Here is a 13,050-nt window from a genome sequence, read left to right on the forward strand (position 1 = left end):
CAAGATCCCGCCATTGCGCTTCAGCCTGGGCAACAAAAACAAAGCTCCATCTCAAAAAGTAATAATAATAATAATAATAATAATATAAACATTAAAAATGTTCGGCCAGGCGCAGTGGCTCATGCCTGCAATCCCAGCACTTTGGGAGGCCGAGGCGGGTGCATCACCTGAGTTCAGGACTTCGAGACCAGCCTGGCCAACATGGTGAAACCCTGTCTCTACTAAAAAAAAAAAAAAAAATTAGCTGGGTGTGGTGGTGCGCGCCTGTAGTCCCAGCTACTCAGGAAGCTGAGGCAGGAGAATCGCTTGAACCCGGGAAGCATAGGTGCAGTGAGCCGAGATCACGCCACTGCACTCCAGCCTGGGTGACAGGGCGAGACTCCGTCTCAAAAAAAAAAAATAAAATAAAATAAAATAAAAATAAAAATAGAAAATAGTCAACTACTATTACTCAATAGCAACAGATGGTAAAATACAGGCTCAGAGAAATTAATGATTTGTGCCTGGTCACACAGCCAACAAATGGCAGAGATGGGACTTCAACTCTGGGCAACTGCACTCTGCCATCCTTCCTGTAGAACTCTGAGGAACTGAGAGTCTTGCATCTTGGAGGATGTTCCAATCAATTTTTTTTTTTTTTTTTTTTTTTGAGACGGAGTCTCGCTCTGTTGTTGAGACTGGACTGCAGTGGCGCGATCTCGGCTCACTGCAAGATCCGCCTCCCGGGTTCCTGCCATTCTCCTGCCTCGGCCTCCCAAGTAGCTGGGACTACAGGCGCCCACCAGGACGCCTGGCTAATTTGTTGTATTTTTTAGTAGAGACGGGGTTTCCCCGTGTTAGCCAGGATAGTCTTGATCTCCTGACTTTGTGATCCGCCCGTCTCGGCTTCCCAAAGTGCTGGGATTACAGGCATGAACCACTGCGCCAGGCCCAATTTTGTTTGTTTGTTTTGTTTTGTTTTGTTGTTTTGGGAAAGGGTGGCGTGGAGAAGACTGGGAAACAACCAGTGGTCACCAGAGCTGTAGCACCTCCTTCACCTCTGAGCTCTGGGGCTGGGAACCCCAGGCTTCGGGGACCACTGTGGAGGACGCAGGTGGCCCCCTCTTTCCTGACATCTCAGGAGAGGGAGCGGCAACCGGTTAGGGGAAGAAAAGAACAGGAAGGTTATACAGCCAGGTGGGGAAGGGGCCAACTCCCTGAAAAACCCCTTCCCAGAGTTCTTCTTCAAGCGCAGGGTACCCAAGAGTCAAGGCCCCGCCCCCTTTCCAGTGGCCCCTTTTCTACTTAGGTGACCGCTCCTGGCTGGGATGGGAGGTAGATGGACCGGGGGGTGGGGGTGGGGGGGGGGGAGGAGGGGAAGGGAGAGGCAGTGGATGAAGGAGAATGGAAGAGATGACATCCCCCTTGGCCCATTCATCCCATTCAGGTCCCCAAGCCGCGCCCCCCTCCGCCCCACCTGCACTGCCAGTGCCAACGTCAGAGGGAGGAAGAGGGAGCTCGGCTTAGAAGGCTGAGGCCCTGCCACCTGGGCCACACAGATCATGTGGCCTTCCTTCTCCCCACAGAAGGCCAGACCATGGACACCCCCTGAGCTGGAGGTCATCCTCCATCTCCACCCTGTTTTCTTTTTCTTTCTTTTTTTTTTTTTTTTGCGATGGAGTCTCGCTCTGTCGTGGAGGCTGGAGTGCAGTGGCGCAATCTCTGCTCACTGCAAGCTCCCCCTCCTAGGTTCACTCCATTCTCCTGTCTCAGCCTCCCAAGTAGCTTGGACTACAGGGGCCCGCGACCAAGCCCAGATAAGTTTTTGTATTTTTAGTAGAGACGGGGTTTCACCGTGTTAGCCAGGAAGGTCTCGATCCCCTGACCACATGATCCGCCCGCCTCGGCCTCCCAAAGTGGTGGGATTACAGGAGCGCAGCACCACGCCCAGCTAATTTTGGTATTATCAGTAGAGATGTGATTTCACAGTGTTGGCCAGGCTGCTCTCGAACTCCTGACCTCAAGTCATCCACCCGCCTCAGCCTCCCAAAGTGCTGGGACTACAGGTGTGAGCCATAGTGCCTGACCTGTAGTTGTTGAATATTTATTCTTAATCTACAAGTTGGGTGTGATGCAAGTCCTGTACATGGAGTCCCCCAAACTTCTAGAGCAAGGGCTTCCCCATAATCCTGGCAGGCAGGCCTCCCCTGGGGTTCCAAACTTCTGTCCCCACTGAAGTGTTTATCCTCTTCTCTAATCCCAGCCTCCTTTTCCCTGTTTCCATGTGCTCTGAGAGATGCTCCCGCTCCCCCAGGCTCCCTCTGCATCCCCCTCATTTTCTTCCTCCCCGCTGTGTCAATGGAGTCCTAACCCCCACCCTTGACATTGTCCCCTTTTCCTACTACAAAGTGGGACCTTCTTTTCCCCCGAGTGGTCCTGTCTAGGGGTGCCGCTGCCGGGCCCCCTCTGCTCTTCCTGCTGGAGACTGGGGCCTTTCGGGAGTCAGCAGGCACCCGGGCCAACCGCAGCCAGCGAGGGGTCAGCGATACTTCGCCGGCGAGTCATCAGGGTGAGCTGGCCGTGTGCGATGCAGTCACTGGCTGGGTGACAGACCCCCGGACCGCTGTGGACTTGGTTGTGCTCGAGGTGGAGGTGTTGGGCGAGGTGCCTGCAGCTGGCGGCAGTTCCCTCCGCCAACACTTCTTTGTCACCTGCTTCGAGGCCGATAACTCTGAAGAAGGTGGCCCAGGGGTAGGTGGAGAGGCTGCCGCCGGGGTGTGGACCGGGGGGCACTGGGTGTCTGAGTGCAAGGCCAAGCAGTCCTATGTGCGGGCATTGACCGCTGATGCCCAGGGCCGTGTGGACTGGCGATGGATTCAAACTGGCACTGCCTGTGTCTGCACACTCCTCAGCCGGACTGGCCGGGCCTGAGACTTATACCCAGGAACTGGTCAGGCAGAAAAAGAACAGAGCTGGATGCTGAGAGACGTCAGGGTTGGCCCAGCTGCTCTACGGACGGACCCCAGTTGGGGAACTCATCAAATCATGGCAAAATCACAACTCTCTGAATTTGAGCTCAATCTCTGTAGGATGGGTGCACCAACGTGGGGTTTTGAAGGTTGAATAGGAGCTCTCCCGGGGGAACTTGAGGGTAATCATGATGATGATGATAATAATAATAATAGCCACTATTTACTGAGTGTTTACTCTTTCGTGGCCCTAATACATAACTCCTCGGATCAACTCTCATGGATTTGATCATTGGTGACCTTTGGTGTTAAGTTGCTGACTGCTCTGTCACAGAGGACACCACCTTGCTCATCCTGGGGAGTGGGAGGGCACATTTCACGATGTGCATGGGGGAGGAGAGAAACTGGAACATGCAAGCAGATGGCCAGGGGACCTTGAGGACATGGTCTACGGAAGGCCTTTAAGTATCTGGGAGCTGGGGTTCAAATGAGAAATCTTACTTGGTGAGAGCAGGCAGGGGTTGGCTTCGAATATTCTGTTTTGAGATAAAGAGCTACCGATCACACGGGGAGTATAAGCAAGGTTGAATGAGAAGCGATCAGGATGCTGGAGAGTTCAGCCCTGGGCGGGGAGCTCAAGTCAGGTTTCTAGCCCTCTTCCCTGTGCCAACCTATACCCTACATTGGGAAAGAAACAGACCTTAAAATTGTCCAGCTTGATGGCATCGCGGGAAAGGGACTAAGTCCAGATAATGTCCTCCGAGGCTGCGGCCTCGGGGGCAGGACACACCTCCTGCGGGCCTATTCAATGATCAGTTAAATCACCTGAAGCACACGCATTTCCGGGGAGCGCTCCGGGCATCCTGGCTTGAGGGTAGAGTGGGCGGAGGTCCCTAAGGGAGAGGTGGGGCTCGGGCTGAATCCCTCGTTGGGGGCACCAGGGTCAAGTGGCTAACCTGGCAGCACAGTCACGGGGAGGCCCTCTCTCATTGGGCAGAAACTAAGTCCGAAGCCGCGCCCCTCCTGGGCGAGGAGGTTCCACCTCCTAGGTTCCTGTGATTCTCCTGCCTCAGCCCGAGTAGTGGGACATCCCACTTGCTCCCGCCATTCTGTTTACCACAGGTGACAACCGCCATGGCTGAGAGGCAGGGAGGTCCCCCGAGGACCGAGCGAGGCTCGGTCTCCCAAAAAAAAAAAAAGATACATTGAAGTAATTTAAAAACACTTAGGAAGATGTCATTTCTTCCTATCAAGGCGTCCTCCCTTTATGGTTTGTTGTTATATAGGGAACGATAAAAAGAAAGTTTTTTTGGAGGAGGTCGGCCTCGAACTCGAGGCTCTCGCACCCTCGCCTCCCTGAGGGCCCGAAGGCCGGCACAATGGGCCAGAGCCACAGTGGCTCCTGGGGTCGGGGGTTGTCCTTTCTTCCCTTTGACCTTACGCAGGGTGAGGGAGCCAATCACAAGAGGCTCACCCCTGACGTCACCCAGTCCCCAGGGCCAGTGAGGGCCCTGTGTTCCCTGGCGCCCCCTGGAGGGAGGAAGGGGAACTGTATCTGAGAGAGAGCAGCCCATTGGGTCCGCTGACTCCGGCCGGGTTCCCGTGCCGCGTCCAACACCCCTCACTCCCTGTCTCACTCCCCCACGGAGACTCAATTTACTTTCCATGTCCACATTCCCAGTGCTTGCGGAAGATATCCCGCTAAGAGAGAGACATGTCAAAGGTAGGGTAGATCCACATTTCCAGGCACCAAAGATGGAGATGTTCCAGGAAAGACTGCAGGGCCCCTGGGCACCTTCCACCTCCTTCCAGGCCATCACTGGCATGAGAAGGGGCAGACCAGTGTGAGCTGTGGAAGGAGGCCTCTTTCTGGAGGAGCGTGACCCCCAGTAAGCTTCAGGTGGGGCAGTTCCTGAGGGTGGGGATCTGAAATGTTGGGGTATCTCAGGTCCTCTGGGCTGTGGGGTGGGCTCTGAAAGGCAGGTGTCGGGGTGGTGGGTCCTGAATAGGAGATGCCGGGAAGGGTCTCTGGGTCTTTGTGGGTGGTGTACCACGCGGGATGGGAAGGCCAGGACTCGGGGCTGCGGTCTCAGACCCGGGTGAAGCAGTGTCCTTGCCCCAGGGGCTGCTGCTGTTGCTGCTGCTGAGCATGGGCGGGACATGGGCATCCAAGGAGCCGCTTCGGCCACGGTGCCGCCCCATCAATTGCCACCCTGGCTGTCGAGAAGGAGGGCTGCCCCGTGTGCATCACCGTCAACACCACCATCTGTGCCGGCTACTGCCCCACCATGGTGAGCTGCCCGGAGCCGGGGCAGGTGCTGCCACCTCAGGGCCAGACCCACAGAGGCAGCCGGGGAGGAAGGGTGGTCTGCCTCTCTGGTCAGGGGCTGCGGAATGGGGTGTGGGAGGGCAGGAACAGAGGGCTTCCTGGACTCCTGAGTCTGAGACCTGTGGGGGCAGCTGGGGAGCTCAGCTGAGGCGCCGGCCCCAGGCACAAGCTCATTCCCCCACTCACACGGCTTCCAGACCCGCGTGCTGCAGGGGGTCCTGCCGCCCCTGCCTCAGGTGGTGTGCAACTACCGCGATGTGCGCTTCGAGTCCATCCGGCTCCCTGGCTGCCCGCGCGGCGTGAACCCCGTGGTCTCCTACGCCGTGGCTCTCAGCTGTCAATGTGCACGCTGCCGCCGCGGCACCACTGACTGCGGGGGTCCCAAGGACCACCCCTTGACCTGCGATGACCCCCGCTTCCAGGCCTCCTCTTCCTCAAAGGCCCCTCCCCCCAGCCTTCCAAGCCCATCCCGACTCCCGGGGCCCTCAGACACCCCGATCCTCCCACAACAAAGGCTTCTCAATCCGCACTCTGGAGGTGTCTTTCTGTGGGCTCAGGGCAACCACACACACACAGGGTGGGTCCAGCTTCCAAACCATTTTCTACAGAGTCACAGTACAGAACTCTGGTAGAAAACAGGGTGGACGGCTGGGCGCGGTGGCTCACGCCTGTAATTGTCGGAGGCTGCGGTGGGTGGATCAGCTGAGGTGAGGGGTTCCAGACCAGCCTGACCAACATGGAGAAACCCCATCTCTACTAAAAATACAAAATATCGTCGGGCGTGGTGGTGCATGCCTATACTCCCAGGTACTTGGGAGGCTTAGGCAGGAGAATCTCTTGATCCTAGGAGGCGGAGGTTGCAGTGAGCAAGATCCCGCCATTGCGCTTCAGCCTGGGCAACAAAAACAAAGCTCCATCTCAAAAAGTAATAATAATAATAATAATAATAATAATAATAATATAAACATTAAAAATGTTCGGCCAGGCGCAGTGGCTCATGCCTGCAATCCCAGCACTTTGGGAGGCCGAGGCGGGTGCATCACCTGAGTTCAGGACTTCGAGACCAGCCTGGCCAACATGGTGAAACCCTGTCTCTACTAAAAAAAAAAAAAAAAATTAGCTGGGTGTGGTGGTGCGCGCCTGTAGTCCCAGCTACTCAGGAAGCTGAGGCAGGAGAATCGCTTGAACCCGGGAAGCATAGGTGCAGTGAGCCGAGATCACGCCACTGCACTCCAGCCTGGGTGACAGGGCGAGACTCCGTCTCAAAAAAAATAAATAAATAAATAAAAATAAAAATAAAAATAGAAAATAGTCAACTACTATTACTCAATAGCAACAGATGGTAAAATACAGGCTCAGAGAAATTAATGATTTGTGCCTGGTCACACAGCCAACAAATGGCAGAGATGGGACTTCAACTCTGGGCAACTGCACTCTGCCATCCTTCCTGTAGAACTCTGAGGAACTGAGAGTCTTGCATCTTGGAGGATGTTCCAATCAATTTTTTTTTTTTTTTTTTTTTTTTTTCAGACGGAGTCTCGCTCTGTTGTTGAGACTGGACTGCAGTGGCGCGATCTCGGCTCACTGCAAGATCCGCCTCCCGGGTTCCTGCCATTCTCCTGCCTCGGCCTCCCAAGTAGCTGGGACTACAGGCGCCCACCAGGACGCCTGGCTAATTTGTTGTATTTTTTAGTAGAGACGGGGTTTCCCCGTGTTAGCCAGGATAGTCTTGATCTCCTGACTTTGTGATCCGCCCGTCTCGGCTTCCCAAAGTGCTGGGATTACAGGCATGAACCACTGCGCCAGGCCCAATTTTGTTTGTTTGTTTTGTTTTGTTTTGTTGTTTTGGGAAAGGGTGGCGTGGAGAAGACTGGGAAACAACCAGTGGTCATCAGAGCTGTAGCACCTCCTTCACCTCTGAGCTCTGGGGCTGGGAACCCCAGGCTTCGGGGACCACTGTGGAGGACGCAGGTGGCCCCCTCTTTCCTGACATCTCAGGAGAGGGAGCGGCAACCGGTTAGGGGAAGAAAAGAACAGGAAGGTTATACAGCCAGGTGGGGAAGGGGCCAACTCCCTGAAAAACCCCTTCCCAGAGTTCTTCTTCAAGCGCAGGGTACCCAAGAGTCAAGGCCCCGCCCCCTTTCCAGTGGCCCCTTTTCTACTTAGGTGACCGCTCCTGGCTGGGATGGGAGGTAGATGGACCGGGGGGTGGGGGAGGGTGGGGGGGGGGGAGGAGGGGAAGGGAGAGGCAGTGGATGAAGGAGAATGGAAGAGATGACATCCCCCTTGGCCCATTCATCCCATTCAGGTCCCCAAGCCGCGCCCCCCTCCGCCCCACCTGCACTGCCAGTGCCAACGTCAGAGGGAGGAAGAGGGAGCTCGGCTTAGAAGGCTGAGGCCCTGCCACCTGGGCCACACAGATCATGTGGCCTTCCTTCTCCCCACAGAAGGCCAGACCATGGACACCCCCTGAGCTGGAGGTCATCCTCCATCTCCACCCTGTTTTCTTTTTCTTTCTTTTTTTTTTTTTTTTTGCGATGGAGTCTCGCTCTGTCGTGGAGGCTGGAGTGCAGTGGCGCAATCTCTGCTCACTGCAAGCTCCCCCTCCTAGGTTCACTCCATTCTCCTGTCTCAGCCTCCCAAGTAGCTTGGACTACAGGGGCCCGCGACCAAGCCCAGATAAGTTTTTGTATTTTTAGTAGAGACGGGGTTTCACCGTGTTAGCCAGGAAGGTCTCGATCCCCTGACCACATGATCCGCCCGCCTCGGCCTCCCAAAGTGGTGGGATTACAGGAGCGCAGCACCACGCCCAGCTAATTTTGGTATTATCAGTAGAGATGTGATTTCACAGTGTTGGCCAGGCTGCTCTCGAACTCCTGACCTCAAGTCATCCACCCGCCTCAGCCTCCCAAAGTGCTGGGACTACAGGTGTGAGCCATAGTGCCTGACCTGTAGTTGTTGAATATTTATTCTTAATCTACAAGTTGGGTGTGATGCAAGTCCTGTACATGGAGTCCCCCAAACTTCTAGAGCAAGGGCTTCCCCATAATCCTGGCAGGCAGGCCTCCCCTGGGGTTCCAAACTTCTGTCCCCACTGAAGTGTTTATCCTCTTCTCTAATCCCAGCCTCCTTTTCCCTGTTTCCATGTGCTCTGAGAGATGCTCCCGCTCCCCCAGGCTCCCTCTGCATCCCCCTCATTTTCTTCCTCCCCGCTGTGTCAATGGAGTCCTAACCCCCACCCTTGACATTGTCCCCTTTTCCTACTACAAAGTGGGACCTTCTTTTCCCCCGAGTGGTCCTGTCTAGGGGTGCCGCTGCCGGGCCCCCTCTGCTCTTCCTGCTGGAGACTGGGGCCTTTCGGGAGTCAGCAGGCACCCGGGCCAACCGCAGCCAGCGAGGGGTCAGCGATACTTCGCCGGCGAGTCATCAGGGTGAGCTGGCCGTGTGCGATGCAGTCACTGGCTGGGTGACAGACCCCCGGACCGCTGTGGACTTGGTTGTGCTCGAGGTGGAGGTGTTGGGCGAGGTGCCTGCAGCTGGCGGCAGTTCCCTCCGCCAACACTTCTTTGTCACCTGCTTCGAGGCCGATAACTCTGAAGAAGGTGGCCCAGGGGTAGGTGGAGAGGCTGCCGCCGGGGTGTGGACCGGGGGGCACTGGGTGTCTGAGTGCAAGGCCAAGCAGTCCTATGTGCGGGCATTGACCGCTGATGCCCAGGGCCGTGTGGACTGGCGATGGATTCAAACTGGCACTGCCTGTGTCTGCACACTCCTCAGCCGGACTGGCCGGGCCTGAGACTTATACCCAGGAACTGGTCAGGCAGAAAAAGAACAGAGCTGGATGCTGAGAGACGTCAGGGTTGGCCCAGCTGCTCTACGGACGGACCCCAGTTGGGGAACTCATCAAATCATGGCAAAATCACAACTCTCTGAATTTGAGCTCAATCTCTGTAGGATGGGTGCACCAACGTGGGGTTTTGAAGGTTGAATAGGAGCTCTCCCGGGGGAACTTGAGGGTAATCATGATGATGATGATAATAATAATAATAGCCACTATTTACTGAGTGTTTACTCTTTCGTAGCCCTAATACATAACTCCTCGGATCAACTCTCATGGATTTGATCATTGGTGACCTTTGGTGTTAAGTTGCTGACTGCTCTGTCACAGAGGACACCACCTTGCTCATCCTGGGGAGTGGGAGGGCACATTTCACGATGTGCATGGGGGAGGAGAGAAACTGGAACATGCAAGCAGATGGCCAGGGGACCTTGAGGACATGGTCTACGGAAGGCCTTTAAGTATCTGGGAGCTGGGGTTCAAATGAGAAATCTTACTTGGTGAGAGCAGGCAGGGGTTGGCTTCGAATATTCTGTTTTGAGATAAAGAGCTACCGATCACACGGGGAGTATAAGCAAGGTTGAATGAGAAGCGATCAGGATGCTGGAGAGTTCAGCCCTGGGCGGGGAGCTCAAGTCAGGTTTCTAGCCCTCTTCCCTGTGCCAACCTATACCCTACATTGGGAAAGAAACAGACCTTAAAATTGTCCAGCTTGATGGCATCGCGGGAAAGGGACTAAGTCCAGATAATGTCCTCCGAGGCTGCGGCCTCGGGGGCAGGACACACCTCCTGCGGGCCTATTCAATGATCAGTTAAATCACCTGAAGCACACGCATTTCCGGGGAGCGCTCCGGGCATCCTGGCTTGAGGGTAGAGTGGGCGGAGGTCCCTAAGGGAGAGGTGGGGCTCGGGCTGAATCCCTCGTTGGGGGCACCAGGGTCAAGTGGCTAACCTGGCAGCACAGTCACGGGGAGGCCCTCTCTCATTGGGCAGAAACTAAGTCCGAAGCCGCGCCCCTCCTGGGCGAGGAGGTTCCACCTCCTAGGTTCCTGTGATTCTCCTGCCTCAGCCCGAGTAGTGGGACATCCCACTTGCTCCCGCCATTCTGTTTACCACAGGTGACAACCGCCATGGCTGAGAGGCAGGGAGGTCCCCCGAGGACCGAGCGAGGCTCGGTCTCCCAAAAAAAAAAAAAGATACATTGAAGTAATTTAAAAACACTTAGGAAGATGTCATTTCTTCCTATCAAGGCGTCCTCCCTTTATGGTTTGTTGTTATATAGGGAACGATAAAAAGAAAGTTTTTTTGGAGGAGGTCGGCCTCGAACTCGAGGCTCTCGCACCCTCGCCTCCCTGAGGGCCCGAAGGCCGGCACAATGGGCCAGAGCCACAGTGGCTCCTGGGGTCGGGGGTTGTCCTTTCTTCCCTTTGACCTTACGCAGGGTGAGGGAGCCAATCACAAGAGGCTCACCCCTGACGTCACCCAGTCCCCAGGGCCAGTGAGGGCCCTGTGTTCCCTGGCGCCCCCTGGAGGGAGGAAGGGGAACTGTATCTGAGAGAGAGCAGCCCATTGGGTCCGCTGACTCCGGCCGGGTTCCCGTGCCGCGTCCAACACCCCTCACTCCCTGTCTCACTCCCCCACGGAGACTCAATTTACTTTCCATGTCCACATTCCCAGTGCTTGCGGAAGATATCCCGCTAAGAGAGAGACATGTCAAAGGTAGGGTAGATCCACATTTCCAGGCACCAAAGATGGAGATGTTCCAGGAAAGACTGCAGGGCCCCTGGGCACCTTCCACCTCCTTCCAGGCCATCACTGGCATGAGAAGGGGCAGACCAGTGTGAGCTGTGGAAGGAGGCCTCTTTCTGGAGGAGCGTGACCCCCAGTAAGCTTCAGGTGGGGCAGTTCCTGAGGGTGGGGATCTGAAATGTTGGGGTATCTCAGGTCCTCTGGGCTGTGGGGTGGGCTCTGAAAGGCAGGTGTCGGGGTGGTGGGTCCTGAATAGGAGATGCCGGGAAGGGTCTCTGGGTCTTTGTGGGTGGTGTACCACGCGGGATGGGAAGGCCAGGACTCGGGGCTGCGGTCTCAGACCCGGGTGAAGCAGTGTCCTTGCCCCAGGGGCTGCTGCTGTTGCTGCTGCTGAGCATGGGCGGGACATGGGCATCCAAGGAGCCGCTTCGGCCACGGTGCCGCCCCATCAATTGCCACCCTGGCTGTCGAGAAGGAGGGCTGCCCCGTGTGCATCACCGTCAACACCACCATCTGTGCCGGCTACTGCCCCACCATGGTGAGCTGCCCGGAGCCGGGGCAGGTGCTGCCACCTCAGGGCCAGACCCACAGAGGCAGCCGGGGAGGAAGGGTGGTCTGCCTCTCTGGTCAGGGGCTGCGGAATGGGGTGTGGGAGGGCAGGAACAGAGGGCTTCCTGGACTCCTGAGTCTGAGACCTGTGGGGGCAGCTGGGGAGCTCAGCTGAGGCGCCGGCCCCAGGCACAAGCTCATTCCCCCACTCACACGGCTTCCAGACCCGCGTGCTGCAGGGGGTCCTGCCGCCCCTGCCTCAGGTGGTGTGCAACTACCGCGATGTGCGCTTCGAGTCCATCCGGCTCCCTGGCTGCCCGCGCGGCGTGAACCCCGTGGTCTCCTACGCCGTGGCTCTCAGCTGTCAATGTGCACGCTGCCGCCGCGGCACCACTGACTGCGGGGGTCCCAAGGACCACCCCTTGACCTGCGATGACCCCCGCTTCCAGGCCTCCTCTTCCTCAAAGGCCCCTCCCCCCAGCCTTCCAAGCCCATCCCGACTCCCGGGGCCCTCAGACACCCCGATCCTCCCACAACAAAGGCTTCTCAATCCGCACTCTGGAGGTGTCTTTCTGTGGGCTCAGGGCAACCACACACACACAGGGTGGGTCCAGCTTTCAAACCATTTTCTACAGAGTCACAGTACAGAACTCTGGTAGAAAACAGGGTGGACGGCTGGGCGCGGTGGCTCACGCCTGTAATTGTCGGAGGCTGCGGTGGGTGGATCAGCTGAGGTGAGGGGTTCCAGACCAGCCTGACCAACATGGAGAAACCCCATCTCTACTAAAAATACAAAATATCGTCGGGCGTGGTGGTGCATGCCTATACTCCCAGGTACTTGGGAGGCTTAGGCAGGAGAATCTCTTGATCCTAGGAGGCGGAGGTTGCAGTGAGCAAGATCCCGCCATTGCGCTTCAGCCTGGGCAACAAAAACAAAGCTCCATCTCAAAAAGTAATAATAATAATAATAATAATAATAATAATAATAATAATATAAACATTAAAAATGTTCGGCCAGGCGCAGTGGCTCATGCCTGCAATCCCAGCACTTTGGGAGGCCGAGGCGGGTGCATCACCTGAGTTCAGGACTTCGAGACCAGCCTGGCCAACATGGTGAAACCCTGTCTCTACTAAAAAAAAAAAAAAAAATTAGCTGGGTGTGGTGGTGCGCGCCTGTAGTCCCAGCTACTCAGGAAGCTGAGGCAGGAGAATCGCTTGAACCCGGGAAGCATAGGTGCAGTGAGCCGAGATCACGCCACTGCACTCCAGCCTGGGTGACAGGGCGAGACTCCGTCTCAAAAAAAAAAAATAAATAAATAAAAATAAAAATAAAAATAGAAAATAGTCAACTACTATTACTCAATAGCAACAGATGGTAAAATACAGGCTCAGAGAAATTAATGATTTGTGCCTGGTCACACAGCCAACAAATGGCAGAGATGGGACTTCAACTCTGGGCAACTGCACTCTGCCATCCTTCCTGTAGAACTCTGAGGAACTGAGAGTCTTGCATCTTGGAGGATGTTCCAATCAATTTTTTTTTTTTTTTTTTTTTTTTGAGACGGAGTCTCGCTCTGTTGTTGAGACTGGACTGCAGTGGCGCGATCTCGGCTCACTGCAAGATCCGCCTCCCGGGTTCC

The 13,050-nt window shown here is 55.8% G+C and overlaps 3 pseudogenes; all 3 read left to right on the top strand.

Moving 5' to 3' along the window:
• The first annotated feature begins 5,076 nt into the window (after positions 1-5,076).
• LOC134757731 (choriogonadotropin subunit beta variant 2-like) lies at positions 5,077-5,996 on the top strand (annotated as a pseudogene).
• Positions 5,997-8,461: 2,465 nt separating this feature from the next.
• Positions 8,462-9,327, top strand: LOC129528760 (neurotrophin-4-like; annotated as a pseudogene).
• Positions 9,328-11,236: 1,909 nt separating this feature from the next.
• On the top strand, positions 11,237-12,069 carry LOC134757669 (choriogonadotropin subunit beta variant 2-like; annotated as a pseudogene).
• The last annotated feature ends 981 nt before the right edge of the window (positions 12,070-13,050 follow it).

This window comes from Gorilla gorilla, chromosome 20, assembly GCF_029281585.2.
Source record: "Gorilla gorilla gorilla isolate KB3781 chromosome 20, NHGRI_mGorGor1-v2.1_pri, whole genome shotgun sequence".
NCBI lineage: Eukaryota > Metazoa > Chordata > Mammalia > Primates > Hominidae > Gorilla > Gorilla gorilla.